Raw genomic sequence first — 14,388 nt, 5'->3', positions numbered from 1 at the left:
GTTAGGTCACTCCAGAAGAATATTATGGAGATATTTCCCCATGCCTGTATTTAAGTATTTTTTGAATGCCTTCAATAAAATGCTATTATAATTACTCTAAATATGTAAACTTTTTATTTTCCTTTATTCTTATTCTTTTATTTTGCTATATCTTTTAATAGGAATCAAAGATGTCACTGTTAATGTGCAGCAGCATAACTATGCTTGGGCTTAGCATGGGCTTGATTATTTTTACTGTCAGTCCTCATAGATTGCTTTTAAGTTGTACATTAATAAGGTTAATTCTCAGTTTCCAACTAATTAATCTGAAAATGCTAAACACCCACACAAATTAAAACCTTGTTTTCATCATGAGTCACTCACTTAAAATGAAGAACTGTTTAAGGTTGTGTAAAACATTGATTAATTATCTAACCAAAAAAGAGTCCAGGGATGTTTAAACTCTCTGCATTTCAATAGGAGACAGAGTGATTAACTCAAATCACTAAGCTAAATTTTTTTATGATTGTGGACACAAAAATGAGTTCTTTCCTCTGAATAACGCGAAGCAGGCGAATGGCCTGTTTGTTTATTTTTATGACAGCACGAGAAGCATATTGAAGTGGAGTGAATAAATCGAAATCATACTTGTGCAGGAGAAACAGCTGCCTCCCTGTGGGCAGTTGATCTACCACCTAGACTTTATGTGGAGCGCTATACTGAGAACTTCTGACCTTTGACTTCCTGGTTCACCACTTTCTCAAGGCAGGGATGACTGTCCAGCATGCCGTTGCTCTGGCTCTGACTGATTTCCAGATGCCTGAAACAGTTTCCCCATTCCAATGAAATGATTTGGTTTTGTAAAGCTGCATTTGCTTCCATTTCAGACTCTTGCATGTCCTTGGTTAAATGCTGCCCTTGACAATTGCAAATAAAAAAAAAGAAATTATTTTCCCCTTATCTAAATAGATATAGTGCTGTGATGTGAAATTACTGAATAGATGTGATTTGGGGAAATTACAGTTCCTTGTTTAGTATGTATTGTGCATGCCCTACAGCCTTCCCTAACCAGTAGCTCCCAATTTCATTTAAATTGTAATGATTTCCTTTAATGACAATTACATTGCCTTAGAGCAATACATGCATACTGATGTTGCAGTGGCATGGTTTAGTGTAGAACAGCGTAATAACTGTTTATAAATATGATAATTAAGTGTTAATGTGGATATAATTTAACAATTATACCTGTTAAATAACATACATTTTGAAGCCAAATACCACCAAATGGAATTCCATTAAAATTTTAAAATGAATAAAAAATAAAACATTCATATTCTAATCTTAAACTATGTGGTATCTTTGATTTGTTCATGTTATGAGAAAAATACATCATCATTTCTCTGCAAGTTATGTGAAACTGTAAATATTACCTTTTGATGAAAATATTCATTCATTCAATGGTATTTACTGAACACTTATTTCATTCATTCATTCATTCATTCAATAGTATTTATTGAGCGCTTACTATGTGCAGAGCACTGTACTAAGCGCTTGGAATGAACAAGTCGGCAACAGATAGAGACAGTCCCTGCCGTTTGACGGGCTTACAGTCTAATCGGGGGAGACGGACAGACAAGAACAATGGCAATAAATAGAGTCAAGGGGAAGAACATCTCGTAAAAACAACGGCAACTAAATAGAATCAAGGCAATGTACAATTCATTAACAAAATAAATAGGGTAATTGAAATATATATAGTTGAGCGGACGAGTACAGTGCTGTGGGGATGGGAAGGGAGAGGTGGAGGAGCAGAGGGAAAAGGGGAAAAAGAGGGTTTAGCTGCGGAGAGGTAAAGGGGGGGTGGCAGAGGGAGTAGAGGGAGAAGAGGAGCTCAGTCTGGGAAGGCCTCTTGGAGGAGGTGAGTTTTAAGTAGGGTTTTGAAGAGGGGAAGAGAATCAGTTTGGCGGAGGTGAGGAGGGAGGGCGTTCCAGGACCGCGGGAGGACGTGGCCCAGGGGTCGACGGCGGGATAGGCGAGTCCGAGGGACGGTGAGGAGGTGGGCGGCAGAGGAGCGGAGCGTGCGGGGTGGGTGGTAGAAAGAGAGAAGGGAGGAGAGGTAGGAAGGGGCAAGGTGATGTAGAGCTTTGAAGCCTAGAGTGAGGAGTTTTTGTTTGGAGCGGAGGTTATAGGCAACCACTGGATTGTGCAGAGTACTTTACTAAGTGCTTGGGAGAGTAAATGTACCAATAAACAGTCATATTCCCTGCCCATAATAGAGATACTCCTTGCATATGTAGGAAAGAAATATGTACAAAAGGAAGCAAAAGTAATAAAAAGAACACCAATATTAAATGTTTTAAAATATTTCCCATTTATTGTTGTGTGAATATATAACTCCTAAAAGCTACAGATGAAGGCTAAAAAAAAACCACTCCATCATTTTCGTGAATCTCAATTCCCCATATCCCTAACACAATTCCATTCTCTTTTATACCATCTAGAAATCTATACTGAACATATTCCTTAAAGGTAAGGTTATATTTAGAATTACTAGCCTAACAGATCTTTAATTTGATTTCTTAGAGTATTTCTTTATTCTTGCACTATCTGTTGGAAAAAATAAAAAAGTACATATAATGTTATATAAAAGATATTTGGCAGTCCAAGACAAGCTAACTCCTCACATACAGGGGAAAAAATTCCAGAATCAACCAATGGTATCCACTGAGGACTTACTTTGATCCAAGTATTCTACTAAGCACTTAGGATAGTAGAATACATAGAGTTGGTAGATATGATTCCTGTCCTCAAGGACCTTAAAGTATAGTTGGGGAAACAGACATTGAAATACATTACCAGAGAAAAAATAGAGTATAAGGCTATATGCATAATAATAATAATGTTATTAAGTGCTTACTATGTACAGAGCACTGTTCTAAGTGTTGGGGTAGCTACAGGGTAATCAGGTTGTCCCATGTGAGGCTCACAGTCTTAATCCCCATTTTACAGATGAGGTAACTGAGGCACAGAGAAGTTAAGTGACTTGCCCGAGATCACACAGCTGACAAGTGGCAGAGCGGGGATTTGAACCCATGACCTCTGACTCCCAAGCCCATGCTCTTTCCACTGAGCAACACTGCTTCAGTGGGACTGGGGTGAGGAGACTATCAAAGTGCAATTCGAAACTCCCCACTCACACTTAGAGAAGCATAATGGCCTAGTGGAAAAGACGCAGGAGAAAAAGTAAGCAGATCTGGATTCTACTTCCTGCTTTGTCACTTTCCTCCTGTATGACTTTGGACAAGTCATTAATACTAAAAATGAGAGCATTTGTTAAGTGCTTACAATATGCCAGGCACTGCACTAAGCACTGGGGTGGATACTGTCAAGAGCCCATCTCTGGGAATTCACCTTCTCCTACTCTCAGGCACTCAAGACAAGTACTAGGAGAAAACTTTCCTCATCTACACATTTGTTCCTATGGCTTCAACTACTACACAGTTGCAACTAGAAGCAGGGTAGATGAGTGGAAAGAGAACATGCTTGGAAGTCTGAGGTCGTGGGTTCTAATTCATTCATGTAATCAATTGTATTTATTGAGTGCTTACTGTGTGCAGAGCACAGTACTAAGCATTTGGAATGTACAATTCGGCAACAGAAAGAGACAATCCCTTCCCAACAACGGGCTCAAGGGGAGACATACAACAAAACAAAACAAGTAGTCAGGCATCAATACCATCAAAATAAATAGAATCATAGATATAGACATATCATTAATAAAATAGAGTAATAAATAATATATACAAATATACACAAGTGCTCCCCCTTCTGCCTCTTCTCAGCTGTGTGACTTTGGGCAAGTCACTTTACTGGGTTCGAACCCCAGCTCTGCCACTTGCCAGCTGTGTGACTTTGGGCAAGTCACTTAACTTCTCGGTGCCTCAGTTCCCTCATCTGTAAAATGGGGATTAAGACTGTGAGCCCCACGTGGGACAACCTGATTCCCCTGTGTCTACCCCAGCGCTTAGAACAGTGCTCGGCACATAGTAAGCGCTTAACAAATACCAACATTATTATTCTCTGTGTCTCAGTTACCTCATCTGTCAAATGGGGATTAAGACTGTGAGCACCACTTGGGACAACCTGATTACCTTGCATAATAATGATGGCATTTGTTAAGCGCTTACTATGTGCAAAACACTGTTCTAAGCACTGGGGGGGGATACAAGGTGATCAGATTATCCTACAGGGGGCTCACAGTCTTCATCTCCATTTGACAGATGAGTTCACTGAGGCCCAGAGAAGTGAAGTGACTTGCCCAAGGTCACACAGCTGACAAGTGGCAGGGCCGGAATTAGAACCTATGACCTCTGACTTCCAAGCCCAAGCTCTTGCCACTGAGCTACACTGCTTCTCCTAAGCAGCATGTATCCTAAGCACTTGCATCTACCCCAGCGCTTAGAACATGGCTTTGCACATAGTCAGTGCTTGGGAGCAGCATGGCTCAGTGGAAGAAGCCCAGGCTTGGGAATCAGAGGTATGGTTTCAAATCTCGGCTCCGCCACTTGTCAGCTATGTGACTTTGGCCAAGTCACTTAACTTCTCTGTGCCTCAGTTACCTCATCTGTAAAATGGGGATGAAGACTGTGAGCCCCACGTGGGACAACCTGCTCACCTTGTATCTTCTCCAGTGCTTAGAACAGTGCTTTGCACATAGTAAGTGCTTAACAAATGCCATCATTATTATTATTATTATTATTATTATTAACAAATGCCATTATTATCATTATTATTATTATTCCCTCCATATGGATCATTCTCAAATCTATATCTCCAGCCCTGATCTTTCTCCTCTCTAGAATCTCTATTTTCTACTGCCTTCTATTTTGATGTCCCATCAATACCTTAAACTTAGTATGTCCAAAACACAACTCTTCATCTTCTCACTGAAATCTTACCTTTTCCTTGCTTTTCCCATTAGTGTAGATAGTACCATGATCTTCCCTATTTCACATGCCCACAATCTTGGCATAATTCTCAGATCATTTCTCTCATACAACCCATGTTTTCAATTTGTCAACAAATCCTGTAGTTCTACCTTAGAAACATTAATAAAATCCATCCTGTCCTCTTCAGCCCAACTGCTTTTATGGTGATCTAAATACTGCCTTCAATCCTCTCTTCACTTCAGTCCATATTCTTTTTGGTCTCCCAGACCTTTTTTTAAAAATCCTTTCATTTCACATCTCCCCCTCATCAAAAACGGAAGTTCCTTTTGGGCAGGAAATCAGGGAATGTGCCTACTAGTTCTGTTATAGTATACTCTCCCAAGGACTTAGTACAGTGCTCTACACATAGTGATTGCTCATTCTTATCCACATTAAACAGAAACTCCTTTCCATTGGCTTTAAAGTGATAAATCAGCTTGCTCTCTATTATCTTACCTCACTGATTTTCTACCACAGTCTAGTCCATACAATTCACCCCTCCAGCGCCAATTAGTCACTCATCTATCTTGCCACCAACACCTCATCCACATCTTTCCTCTGAACTAGAACTCAGTCTTCCTCCTTATACAACAAACCCCCATTCTCGCTACCTTCAGAATCCTCCTAAAATCACATATCCTCCAAGAGACTTTCCCTGATTAAGCCTTCTTTTCTTCTATTACCTCTCCCTTCTGCATAACCTATGCACTTTGATCTATACCCTTTAACACTTAATATTCACCCCATCCTCAAGCCCAAAGCATTTATCCACAATTTATTAATGTGTACTAATACCTGTCCCTCCATCTAGACTCTAAGCTCCTTTTTGGCAGGGAATCAAGGAATGTGAAAAACAGTGTGGTTTCGTGGAAAGAACCCGGGCTTGGGAGACAGAGGACGTGGGTTCTAATCCCAGCTCTACCACCTGTCTGCTGTGTGCTGTGTGCCTGTCGGGCAAGTCAAGTAACTTCTCTGTGCCTCAATTACCTCATCTGTAAAATGGAGATTGAGACTATAAGCCCCACGTGGGACAACCTGATTACCCTCTATCTACCCCAGTGCTTAGAAAAGTACTTGGCACATAGTAAGTGCTTAACAAATACCATAATAATAGTAATAATAGCTTTGTTTTTTTATACTCTCCCGAGCACTTAGTACAGTGTTCTGCACATAGTATGCACTCAATAAATACCACTGACTGGTTTGATCTGTTGTCCTGTTTTGAGACAGTAGTCATTGTCATAATGCTAGTGCGATTACAGTGTTCCAGGAGCTCAACATTGCTAGTCTCATGTACTCTTTGATACTGCATATGGCTGATAAATGACATTAGTGAAACATTTCAAAAATATGCCCGGGACCTCTGAGGAAGTTCCAGATCTCAAAGTCAAATAAGATGGATAACACAACAGCTTTTTAGTCACTTGGGTTGGTATGACATTAATGAGCTTAGTCAGTCTCCCAGACCTTCCCAATTAAAGTTTTCATCGTTTTTGGCTTTATGGAGCTACTGAATATGTTTGGTAGGTAGCCAAATTCAGTGATGACTTTAAGTTCCTGGTAGCCTCTTTGGTTGTGCAGAGGGATTTCAGAGCATGATTTGTTCCACAACAGAAGTGTGGCTAGTGAGCCACATGTAGCTCTTTACTTGCTGGGCTGTTCAGACATATTTGGTTGCTACTTATTATTTTACTGTTGGTTGAACAACTGCAGGTTGAAGTGTGACATTACTGCAGCCCTTTAAATGGCAGTCTAGCCTAGAGAGGTGTGAAGCTTCCAGCCTGGAAAGCTGCCTGCCAGTCTCTTAAACACCACTGCCGCTCAACACCATCCTCTATTGACAGGATATCTACTCTACTCTTTACCACTCTCCACGAAGCCATTCCATCTCTTGTTAAAAGAGTGCCTTCCTACCTGTGGCACTCAGATCTATTATGATTTGGGTTGGTGGTTCTTCAGTTCCTAAAGCTTGGTCACACTGGTCTATAACCACCATTTTCATCAGGCTGTCAGCCCATAGCACTGTTTCTCGTGTATTTGCCTCCAAAGTGGCATTTCTCAGACTTGTGATGATGCACAGAGCCTGCTAAGTTGGAAGTGTTTCCCAGGAGTCCAGAATTCGACAGTTCTGCTGTCACATCCATGAGAGTGTAGACTAAATTGAAAAAGACTGAAGCTGTGGCTTCACTCAAATGATAGTCTCCCATAAAATGATGGATGACCCCTGATTAATTTCCATTGTGTTCTGTTGTGCAGGGAGGGAAAGAAATGAGACATGAGCCCAATCAAAGACTTCAGATGCAAAGATCAGCACTGGATGTTCTGCAGGGCTAGAAAATGTCTTTATCTTAGTGCATTTTTCCTTTTCTGTAGCAATGTGCTTGTCCTCAAATGACTAAATAGATTAATTGCAGATTTGGTACCAAGAGGACCTGCCCCAGATCACTGTGTATTTTTCCTTTGTCCACTTAGTAAAGGGAGTAGCAGATACTACTACTAGTAGTAGTAAAACAACGTTTTGTCTTCCTTCCCATACCCTGTCCTCCTGCTAACTTTCCCAACACTGTTGATGACCCTACCATCCTTCCTGTCTCAAAGGCCCATAACCTTGTTATCATTCTTTGATTCCTCTCTCTTGTTCCACCCACAAATTCAAGCCATCACTAAAATTCCTGTAGTTCTACCTTCAGAACATCTCCAAAATCTGCCCCTTTCTTTCCATCCAAACTACTACCACATTAATGCAAGTACTTATCTTATCCCGCCTTGATTATTGTATCAGCCCCCTTGCTGACTTCTCTGCTTTCTGCCTCTTTCCACTCCAGTCCATACTCTATTTGGCTGCAATCATTTTCCTTCAAAAATGTGTAGACCATGTTTCTCCAGGCCCCAAGAAACTCCAGTGTTTTCCCATCCACTTCCACATCAAGCAAAACCTCCTCACCATTGACTTTAAAGCACTTAACCACCTTAACATCTCCTACATCACCTTACTATTCTCCTCCTATGACCCAGCCTGTGTACTTCATTCCTCTGGTGCTAACCTTCTAACTGTACCTCGATGTTGTCTATCTCATTGCCTACTACTCCCCGCATCCTACTTCTGGCCTGGAGCACCTTCCCTCCTCTTATCAGACAGATAATTGTTCTCCCCTACTTCAAAGCCTTATTGAAGGCCCATCTTCTCCAGGAAGCTTTCCCTGACTGAGCCCTCCTCTCTTCTTCTCTCACTCCCGTCTGCGCTACTCATACTTTCTCTTTCAAACATCCTCCCTCCCTTCCCCATGGCACATATGTATATATCCATATATATATGTAATTTATTAATCTATTTTGATGTTATATTCTACTCTATCAAACACTTAGTACAGTGTTTTGCACGCAGTAAGCACTCAATAAATATGATTGAAAATAATAATAATAGTAGTAGTATTAATAGTAGAAGCTCAGCAACAGCATGAGAAGCAGTGTAATCTAGTGGAAAGGGCATGGCTTGGAAGTCAGAAGGTATTTGGTCCTAATCCCAGCTTTACCACCTGTCTTCTCTGTAACCTTGGGCAAGTTACCTAACTTGTCTGCAACTCAGTTACCTCATCTGTAAAATGATGATAATAAAAATAATTATGGTATTTGTTAAGTGCTTACATGTGCCAAGCACTGTTCTAAACTCTGGATTAAGACTGTGAGCCCCATTAGGACATGGACTGTGACCATTTTGATTATCTTGTAACTACCTCAGTACTTGGTTCAGTGCCCAAGTCATAGTAAGTGCTTGACAATACCACCATAAAAAGTAACAGTAGTAGGGGTAGTATTAATGGCATTTATTGAACATCCACATGGTAAAGTAAACTATACTAGACACCTGAGAAATACAGAACAAAGAAGTGTCACATCTGCATATATTAGAAGCATTCATTGGATTCAAACTGACTGTTGTTTCCTTAATGACTTGGCAATGGGACCAAATCTCAGTGATCAGGGTACTTTCTTGCCACTTTATGCAGGTTAAGCAACTCAGGCAGCACACATGGTCAATTTGTTTTACATGTCATCGATATAGTGTTCTTGCTTCAAAGTTATATAACAATGCTGTGATGAACACCATGGGCCATGCATTTGCAGGCTGGAGGGCAGCAATTGGACTGACCTCTTGGAGAGAACTCAGGGCTGGGCTTCAGGAGATCTCTGTTCTAATCCCTACTCCACCATTTTACTGCTCTGTGACTTTGGGCAAGCCACTCAACTTCTCTGTGCTCAGCTTTCTCATGTTTAAAATGATCATAAAACCCTGTACTGGCCCCTCTCAGACAATTGGGGATGTCATCATCAAGACAGCATTTTAGGAAAGCCACTACCCAAGAAACATAATTTTATGATAGATTTAGGATGCCCATCACTGAAGGATACCATTAGAGCAGGAGCAGTGGTATTAAAGTTTCTGTTGAAAGAAGGATGACTTCTGTTTTTATCAGAATGATTATTACAGCAAAGCATTTTACAACTCATACAAAATAGTCAATAAGCAATTGTATGTACTGAATAATATTGGCCACTAGTGTGCAATCATCTACAAATGGTAGCTTGGCAATGAAAGCTTTTGTGACCTCCACCCTTGCAAAAATGCTCTGCAAATTAAAAAGTCCACTGTCCGGTGCTATAGCATGTAGACCCACACTCCACACCTTTTAAAATACCAGTCTGCAAAGTCAGGATCGTTATGGAGAAAACTGGCTTGGCATGATGCCGTTGGTGACAAGCAAAGGTGTCAGAAAGCACCATCCATCTAGAACATGTTGATTAATTCACATTAATTCATGTTTTAACTAGAACGTGTTTTGGCTGTTAGGAAATTTAGGGAATTCTTCCAACAATATGAGCCTGTTCTGTCTTGGCATGCCATGTTATCAAAGAAACTTCTTGAGTACATGTGTTTGGGTATGCAGCATCAGAATAGGTGATGTCTATAGTATGTGTTTTCCTAACATGAAATTTTCCAAGAATACACTCATTTTGGAAAAGCTGGACCACCCAAGGAATACAGAACAAATCTGTTCAGTGGAATAAGTTAGCATCTTTGCTTGTCATTTATTCATTCATTCAATCGTATTTATTCGGAGTTTACTGTGTGCAAATCACTGTACTAAGCCCTTGGAAAGTACAATATAGCAATAAAGAGATAAAATTTGTACCTACAACTTTTGTCCAAATGATGGGATAAGAAGATGTATGCTGTCTGAGGCAATCAAGCTAAAGAAACCTGAAGCATTAAGGTGGAAAGACAGACAAAAAATAATTTAAAAAATGACCTAGTCACATATAGGGTTATTCAGATTGAAGAAATCAGCAGATTTTGCAGAATGTGGACCTATGGATAATAAAAGGAAATGTTAGATGAGTGGAGGAATTTTTTTAGTAAAATTCCCCATCATTAGGATCAAATGCAAGATTCTAAAGTCCAAACAGTTTTGTAGTCAGAAGAATAATTCCTGATTCCACAGTTGTGTTCCAGCCAAAAAGCACACTGAAAGCACATATATATGACACAGTGTATTAATAAATGATCCTGTGAAATACAATGTATCAAAACAACTAGCTTTTAGTGTCTTTTCTGCCTCTACTATCTACCTCTTCATAATAGTCTATCCTCTCATTATTCATTCATTCATTCATTCATTCATTCATTCAATAGTATTTATTGAGTGCTTACTATGTGCAGAGCACTGTACTAAGCACTTGGAATGTTCAATTTGGCAACAGATAGAGACAATCCCTGCCCAGTGACGGGCTCACAGTCTAAATGGGGGAGACAGACAGCAAAGCAAAACAGAACAAAACAAAAACATCAAGGTGAACATCATCAAGATTAATAAAATCAAGGAGATATACACCTCATTAACAAAATACATAGGTTAATAAATAATATATACAAGTGAGCACAATACTGAGGGGAGGGGAAGGAGAAAGAACAGAGGGTGGGGGAAGGGGAAGAGAAGCAGAGGGAAAGGGGGTGCTCAATCTGGGAAGGCCTCCTGGTGGAGATGAGTTCTCAGTAGGGCTTTGAAGAGGGAAAGACAGTTTGGCAGATGTGAGGAGGGAGGACATTCCAGGATAGAGGTATAGGCATTATTACAGGGATATAGAAAGTACACATAAAGCAGTCAAAAATAGGTATTTTGAAAAGAAAAAAATATTTTCTACACAACTAAATTCACATGGGTAGTAAACTGATTTTGCAATTCTACAATGATCAAAATTATCAGTTCCTGGGATTAAGTCTGAGCTAATTGGTATTCTGTTCTGAGAAACATTAACTAATTTGGACTGTTAATTTTAACTATTACCCAAACCAGCTTAATTAAGGTAAATGCATAGGAATGTCCTTAAAATATATACATCCCAAATAAGTAGAAATAAATAGGGAATAATAAATCATATGACTCATTCTGTTTTGAAATGATAAATGTTGCTGTGACACTAATGTCAAAGTGATTATCAAGTGCATGTAGATGTTAGAGAAAAGGATATGTATAACATTGATGATAAGAAAAGTGATATTATGAAATCATTTGATGAAAAAACTAAAACAATGATTCATGCTCAATTGATTAACAGTAGCCACCTCCATTACCTAGCAATTAAATGTTTATTTAAGGTCTATAATTGAAAATATTACTAAAAGTGTAAATTGCCAAGTAGAGGAAATGTATTTTCTACCTTGAATTTCCATCACTGTAACTCACCAAATGGGCCATGAAGCAATTTAAATAAGTGTCCTTGGCTTTGCTAGATTTTCCTTAGTCCTAGCATAAAGTATAGGCACTTTGATTTCATAAAACAGAACAAAGGAAAATAAGTATGAAAAACAGAATTTTCCTTTTGAATGTGAAATGCATAAAACCCTGAAATTATGTTAGTAATATATCTTTGTGGTATATACTGACAAGGGTCTCCTGCTTAAACAAATATTAACTCTGATACCAAAAAAATAGCCAAAAATAACAGCTTTAAAAAACAAATTCATTTTTTAAATGGTCCTATGACTACCCTAAGAATTACTTTTAGTCTGCAGTGAAGTACAGTAGAGTGAAGACCTTCAGTATGCACTTATACACTATTACTGCTACTACTATGTAAGCAGGCAGAGGCCTCAAGAAGATGATTTCTCCTAATCTGATGGAATTATTCGGTAAAAGTGAACTAATCCATTTCCAAACTTTATATTTAATGTCAATGGATTTTAATTACAAATTCCAAATACAACCAGCTTGTGTCCCGTAACTTCATTGCCAACAATAGTTAGTGAGGGCTCTAAACATAGCACTATAAGGTGTTAAAAAGGAAGTATAAATTGTAAGATATAGACTGAGAATTTGCAATCAACTGGGCAAGACAAAATGTGTGTCTGTCCAATACAAAGTGAGACAAAACACTGGTTCTAAATATTCTTTTTAAGATACTCATTTTATTAAAGATGATTAGAAAGTGACAAGGTATGATCATGAACAATGAAGTTATTTTCACCATAAACACAGCTGTCCCAGAGGAGGAGTTACCCAAACTGTTGCTGTGTTGACAGCTGACATTGTGAACCCACAAGCAAGGAGTGCAGTGGAAGTGTTTATAAAGATACTGCAAATAAATCCGCAGACAATACTGCATCCCAGATGAAAATGAGAGTCAACTGCAGAAGATGGCACATTTCCATCAAGATAAGAATGACTATGTTTGAGCAAAAGCTTATAACAGAAAGACAGGAAGACAAAAGAGAAAACAATGTCAGGTGCTGCAAACATTAAGCACTACAGTGCACATCGTAAGGGACAACCTTTCATAAGTACAATATGGCCGAATCCCAAAATGATCTTTTCAGCAATGCACAAAAATATTCATGTTTTCAAAGGACATTTGTATAAAATAAATTTAAAACAGCTTTTCCTTCCTCATGGTGCATGAATCCTATTTATATGGATTTAATGATGAACTTTTGGCCAGAAAAGGAATCAGATCTTAATAGCAATTCATCGGTATATTGTTTGTGTTCTTGGAAACCTTTTCCTTTGTCCACCCACCACGTTTTGCACCTGGATGACTTCTGCTGCCATTGCCAATATCCAGAATTATACTCCTCTGCCTCTGGGTGATTTTAACTGCCTCAATCACTGCCCTGGAGCAGCTTCCCATGGTCATTAACCATGGTCCAGACAGCTTTCACTGCAATTGCTGCTCTACTAGAACCATTTTCTTTCCAGCTGCCCAGGCAATTCCCTTTCTCTCTCCCAGAAAAGCCAAGATGTCAAATGGTCAGTCCAGGACAGAAGTGTATGTTTATGTGTTTGCACACATGAATTTGTGTGTGCTTGTAAATGGAAGACAGCTTTCCACAGGATAAAGCAGCAATCTAGGAGCCAGAATTTGCAACTTGGGAAAAGCAGGTTATGTCAACCTAGGTTCACTTTTCACTGGTTTACTTTATGTCAATTTTTTTTGGAATGCACCTACCTTAAAAAGAAATGACTTCTAGACAATAAAATATAGGTATATTTGCATCATTGACAGAAGGTTGTAGTTATGGATTTGGTGGTAGAGGAGGATTTCTGGGATGAGGTGGATTTAGACTAGGTACAGAGTATTTATATCATGAATTAATATGGAATTCCTGTGCAGAGCACTATACTAGGCCTTAGTGGCCCAAAATAAAGGAAGACATGGCATCGTCCAGAGAGAGGCAAAATAATGGATGAAAGCATTAAAGATTACTCCATTAATGTGGAGTAATCTGAGAATAATAGAGTCTGGGATGGAAGGACTAGTCGGAGAAAGACAATAAGCAAGCTTGCTTCTGTGGAATTAATAGATAGATAAATTAATAGATAAAGAGTATTACTGAAGTGGCTAGGAATGTTACTGTAAGCTGGTGGAAAAACTTGAAACCAATAGTAAGGAGTTTAAAACTGTATCTGGAAAGTAACTTAGAGATAACATTGTTTTAGAGAGGTAACTGACAGTTACTTGTTTTCAAATGAAAGGTTTATTTCAAAATTCTTTCAGTTTGGCATTATGCTGCTGTCCCAACCTGAAGTTCCTCCTACCCTGATAATGAGCTGGTCTTCATAAAGATCTTGTTAGAAGACAGTTAATCTTCACTTGATTAACATTTTGTGGAGTAAAATCTGCCAATCCATCATGGAAAAAGCACAGGGATCAGGTTCTTTCCCTTTTTGGGATTTCTCTTCCAGGAACCCCCAGTACATTGTTGATGAGAGTGATTCAACAACATCTGATGCAAACCCCTTTCCCACATACTCCACCATACCTGGAACTCAGGTGAGAAGAAGTATGGTCTAGTGGAACGATCATGTGCTGGTAGTCAGAGGACCTGAATTCTAATCTTAGGTCTGCCACTCTTCTGCTGTTTGAG

The 14,388-nt window shown here is 39.2% G+C and overlaps 1 non-coding gene across 1 annotated transcript; it reads left to right on the top strand.

Annotated features, from left to right (window-relative positions):
- Nucleotides 1–963: 963 nt before the first annotated feature.
- Nucleotides 964–1,086, top strand: MIR1399 (microRNA mir-1399). Its single transcript, NR_034866.1, has one exon. It is a non-coding gene; the product is annotated as a microRNA mir-1399 (primary transcript).
- The last annotated feature ends 13,302 nt before the right edge of the window (nt 1,087–14,388 follow it).

This window comes from Ornithorhynchus anatinus, chromosome 2 (assembly GCF_004115215.2).
Source record: "Ornithorhynchus anatinus isolate Pmale09 chromosome 2, mOrnAna1.pri.v4, whole genome shotgun sequence".
NCBI lineage: Eukaryota > Metazoa > Chordata > Mammalia > Monotremata > Ornithorhynchidae > Ornithorhynchus > Ornithorhynchus anatinus.
Note: the sequence above shows the minus strand (reverse complement) of the source record. Positions and strands in the feature narration are given on the sequence as shown.